Consider the following 6,000-nt stretch of genomic DNA (forward strand, 5'->3'; position numbering starts at 1 on the left):
TCAACCCATATCATGTTTTCCTTTGAATCTACCTCAATAGGGTCACCTAATAGTCTGAGAGGATACTTTATGTGCACTTAACATTGTATAGATACCAATAGAGTATAATGTCTCTCCGTAGATCATCTCTCACTTTTACAATTAATAGAAATAAGGATTTTCAAGTTACCAATTAGGGATTTTTAAGGTAATTCCTAACAATTGTACCACATTCACATTATACTATCTGACGTCTATAAGTGGCATTAAAATACTTCCAACAATTTCATAAAATAAATCATTTTCCGATTCATGAGCATGAATGGATGAAAACATAACTCAGGGAGGTGGTTTTCATATATACATTACCACAGTAATTTCAGCATGTATGCTTAGGCTCTTTAACCTGTAAATGAAATTTAATATGGATGCAGCAAACAAAGGGCAAAAATACTTCATTACTCTAAATTTGGAACCCTTGTAGATCCTAAAGCTATTATTATCTATTTGCTGAAATTCTATATCCAGCACTGGTTTACTGAGACAGAAAATGAAAGGATTAATAGTTAAAAATTCATCACAGATGTTAGGAGCTCTTTGCAAGGAGATAGCATTCTGGAAGTTTCTGCACTCTATTCCTCTGGCTTCTCAAAGGAATATTAGCCACCATCAAAGTCACTCAAATGTTGAGCCTTTACTCCAGGTAACACAAACCTCTTGAATTCCATTAGGTTGGCCATTCAGGAAGATCTTATGAGTGAGGTAAAATGCAAGGTCTTTCTATTGACAATGTAGTTTGATGGAAGAGTGAAAAATCAAAATTCCTTTGTTCAAATCTCAGTTTCATGTTCTTATCTGAGTGATCTCACACACCTCACTTTACTACTCTAGGCTTCATCTTTCTCCTCTGGAAAATAAGGTTGAACTAGATGATCTATAAGGTCCCTTCTAGATCAAAAGTCTAGGATTTATAATTTGTAGACTTAGTGATAATGATGCAACATCATTAAGCATGCCATGTGCCCATGGATGAAGTAAAGGTGGTGAATGCTGTTCTCTCATGCCATCTCCCTTCCCCTATCATTTACTCTCTGTGTTACCCTGGATAAGTCTTGGGCTCTGGTCCACCATTACTTCATCTGCAAAATGAAGAAATTGAACTGTATGCCCTCATCACTCTTCCAGCTCTAAATCTATGATCCTGTGACCTCACATTCCAATGACACATATAAGATGAGGCTGCTGCTAAGGTGGAGACAAGGTAGAGATGAGAATCAAGCTGAGACAGGAGATGAGAGTAAAGAAAGAGGTGATTGGAGAAAATAGTGTTTAAGATTGGGTCCCATAGGATGAAGGCAACTTCAGCCTTAAGATAGAGATAGAAAGAAATGAGGTATCAGGTAGGGCCCTACAGAGAAATCCCTTTAACATTCATTTTAGCTTTATTATTGGATCACCATATACAGAGATCATTTCTGTAAAATTCAGAGGGTTAGATTCAATAATTTATAAGGTTCTTGATCATCCTATGATCATGAAGAAATGACTTTCCAAGGTCTGCCCTCCCTCTCACTTCTATAGTAGGCATGACCATGTACCCACTTTTGCAGTTCCTACTGAGAAGCTACCTAGATACAGAACCACAGTCAAATGGAAGTTTAGATTCAACATGTCTCTGAACCTGCAAGCATAAAATAATAGTTGAGTTTTTTTTAAAAAAAACTTTATGGTCATTCTATTCAAGTGTCATAAGTTATAGTATCATAGATTTAGATTTGTAAGGGATCTTAGAGAATATATAGTCCAACTCCATTATTTTCAGTTGGGAAAACAGGTTCATAGAAATGACTTGTACAGGGTCACACAATAAATAGGTATATAAGGAGGTATTTGAACTGTGGCACCCTAACTCTAAAGGTAGTGCTTTATTCATTATGCTATATGTCTTCTCATTTACTTTGTGTTCTACCTTTACAACTAGGGTCTCTTGAAAATCAGTAAATGTGTTGTTCAGTCATTTTAAGTCATGTCCGACTTTTCATGATGCCTTTCAGAGGTTTTCTTGGCAAAGATACTGGAGGGATTTGCCATTTGCTTCACTACTCATTTTCCAAATGAGGCAACTGAGGCAAACAGGGTTAAGTGACTTGCCCAGGGTGAGGCTGGAATTGAACTCATGTCTTCCTGACTCCAGGCCCAATGTTCTGTCTGCTACAATACCTGACAGTAAATGTACTCACAAATTAAAAACACTGAGATACTCTACAAATTTAAAATTTCTCTATTGTGGAAAGACATAAAAAAGGCCACTGTTAAGGTTCACATACGATGGTAAGCTTATATTTGCACAGAGGGACTAGCTTGGACCTGAAACTGGACCTTCAGAAAATGTGAGAAAACTTTCTTAATTACAGTAGTGTATTTGGTAATGAAGAATTTGTTCCAGTCTATCAATCTACAATAATTTATTTTACCCTTCAGTGTCATAAATTTTGAAAAAAATATTATTTTGTGGTAGAAATAACCCAGGAGGCTTTAGTACATGATACTTTAGTACATGAATATCCTTGCTCCTTATATTTGATAAATACTTTGTCTCTCTCTGAATAACAGGTAAAGTAGATTATGTAGTAGTTCCACATCCTTATATGGGGTAAAAATACCTCTCTCTCTCTCTCTCTCTCTCTCTCTCTCTCTCTCTCTCTCTCTCTCTCTCTCTCTCTCTTTCTCTCTCTCTCTTTCTGTCTATATATATATATATATATATGTATGCATATATATAACCTCAGTTTAAAATATACCTCCCCTATTCTTTAGAACTGTATCTGTCAAGAGTCAAGATGGAGGAGTAGAAGCAGGATAGAGCTCTCCCCTGAAGCCCAGACAAATGCCTGTAAAAATAACTCTAAACAAACTCTGGAGCTGCAGAACCCACAGAATGATGGAGTGGACCAAATCTCTAGCCCAAGACAGCCTGGAAGCTTGATGGGAAGCATCTATCTAGCTACAATGGGAGGAGAGCACAGTCCAGTGTTGGCTGTGCCACACAAATGAGACCTAGCAGGTCTTGGGGGACTGGATCTCTGGTACTTTCAGTGGTTTCCAGACTTAACATCCCCAAAACAAGGAGGAAGAATTGGAAGATCAGGGAAAAAACCTGTCAGATTTGTGCAAGAGAGTAGAGTGTCCTGGTTCCAGTTCCAGGGCAGTGGAGGTGATTGGAAAGCCTGCAGCAGCCTGAGCAGCAGGGGGATGGGGATTATTTTCTGGAGCTGTAGCCTCACAGATTGTGGGGGGATCAAGCGGCTGAGAGTATATCCTACCCACTCCAACTAGAAGCAGAGAAATATCTTGACAAAGGGCTCAAAAGTCAAGTAAATGGCTGATGAAATGAGCAAAAACCAGAAAAAGAATCAGACTATACAATCTTACTTTTGTGACAAGGACAACCAAAATATATAAACAGAAGAAGACAACAAAGTCAAAGCTCCTACATCCAAAGCTTCCAAGAAAAATATGAATTGATTCCAGGTCATGGAAGAGCTCAAAAAGGATTTTGAAAATCAAAGAAGAGAAGTAGATCAAAAATGGGGAAGAGAAATTAGAGTGATGAAATAAAACTATGAAAAACAAGTAAGTGCTTGCTAAAGGGGACCCAAAAATGCTGAAGAAAATAACACCTTAAAAACAGACAACCCAAATGGCAAAAGAGATTCAAAAAGCCAATGAGGAGAAGAATGCCATGAAAAGCAGAATTGGCCAGATGGAAAAGGAGGTCCCAAAGCTCACTAAAGAAAGTAATTCCTTAAAGATGAGAATAGAGCAGATAGAAGCTAATGACTTTACAAAAAATTAAGAAATTGTAAAACAAAACCAAAGGAATGAAAAATAGCAGACAATGTGAAACATCTCATTGGAAAAACAACTGCCCTGGAAAATAGATCAAGGAGAGAGAATTTAAAAGTTATTGGACTACCTGAAAGCCATGATTTAAAAAAAGAGCCTAGACATCATCTTTCAAGAAATTATCAAGGAAAACTGTCCTGATATTCTAGAATCAGAGAATAAAATAGATATCGAAAGAATCCACTGATTGCCTCTTGAAAGAGTTCCCAAAAAGAAACCTCCTAGGAATATTGTAGATAAATTCCTGAGCTCCCAGGTTAAGGAGAAAATATTTCAAGCAGTCAGAAAGAAACTATTCAAATATTGTGGAAGCACAATCAGGATAATACAAGATGTAGCAATTTCTACATTAAGGAATCAAAGAACTTGGAATATGATATTACAGAAGTCAAAGAAGCTAGAATTAAAATCAAGAATCATCTACTTAGTAAAACTAAGTATAATACTTCAGAGAAAAAAATAGTCATTCAGTGAAATAGAGGGCTTTCAAGCATTCTTGATGAAAATGACCAGTGCTGAATAAAAAATTTTACTTTCAAACACAAGCATCAATAGAAGCATGGAAAGGTAAACAAGAAATCATAAGGGACTTACTAAAATTGAACTGTTCACATTCCTACATGAAAAGATAATATTTGTCACTCTTGAGATTTTTCTCAGTATTAGGGTAGTTGGAGGGATTATATACATATAGACATAGGGCACATATGAAGGGATGATAACTAAAAGAATAAAATTAAGAGGTGAGAGAGAAATGTATCAAGAGGAGAAAGGGAGAAAAGAAATGGGGCAAATTATCTCTCATAAAAGAGACAAGAAAAAGCTTTTTCAATGGAGGGGAAGAGGAGGGAGGTGAGAGGGAAAGAGTGAACCTTACTATCATCAGATTTGGCTTCAGAAGGGAATAATATGCACACTCAATTTGGTATGAAAATCTATCTTATACTACGGAAAGGTGGAGGAAAGTAGATAAGCAGGGGGTAGGGAGGATGATGGAAGGGATGGCAAATGGGAGGAGGGGGTTAATTAGAAGCAAACACTTTTGAGGAGGGACAGGGTCAAAAGAGAGAATAGAATAACTAGGGGGAAGGATAGTATGGAGCGAAATACAGTTAGTCTTTCATAACATGATTGTTATGGAAGTGTTTTGCATGACTACACCTGTATAAGCTATACTGAGTTGCTCACCTTTTCAGTGGGGATGGGTGAGGAGGGGGAAGGGAGAGAAGTGGGAACTCAAAGTTTTAAAAACAAATGTCAAAATTGTTTTTACATATAATTAGGAAGACATACAGGGGCATAGAAATCTATGTTGTCCTACAAGAATATAGAGGAGAAAGGGATAAGAGAAGGAAGGGGTGTGATAGAAGGGAGGGCAGATTGGAGGAAGGGGTAATTGGAATGCACAGTGTCTTGGGGTGGTCAGAGAGGAGAGATAGGGAGAAAATTTGGAACTCAAAATCTTGTGGAAGTACCTGTTGAAAACTAAAAATTATGTAATTAATGATAAAAAAAGAATTTTATTTGTCTTTTCAACTGGACCTATACTCCCAGAATCTCTTGTTTTTCAGGAATGTCATTACTAAGCTAGCACTAAATTTCTGAGGTACAATTTCCCCCAATTTCCTCCTTACCTGGGCAACTTTTTTTCAAAGTAATCAGAGGATCAGTTGGCACAGGGCCAGGCACATAATGAATGTTTAATAAATGGATGTTTAATAAATGGTTTATCATTCATTCATTTATTAATCAAAGGGTCAGTGAATTTTTTTTTTCCTTTCGTAGACTCTGTAACATTTTCTTTGGAAGGGATACTCACACACCTCATATTCAAATTGGTGTACACATGAAATTTTGAAAAAGCATGAACGCTTTTTTGTTTTAACTTTCAATTAGATATTCTTTATTTCTAAGCTTTTCATATTCCCATCCCACAGAATCTAGCACAGTGTAATTCATGAAATGAAATCTCAAGCCCCACTGAAATAAGACACCTTTCTATGTAAAACAGTCATGTAATTTATTATCTCCGCTCTAGAATGGGCATTTTGCACTAAAAAAAATTCCACTGCCTTCCCAAAGGAATTTTCATTGGAAGACTCAATGTATTTCCAT

The sequence above is a fragment of the Notamacropus eugenii genome, chromosome 1, assembly GCF_028372415.1.
Source record: "Notamacropus eugenii isolate mMacEug1 chromosome 1, mMacEug1.pri_v2, whole genome shotgun sequence".
Lineage (NCBI taxonomy): Eukaryota > Metazoa > Chordata > Mammalia > Diprotodontia > Macropodidae > Notamacropus > Notamacropus eugenii.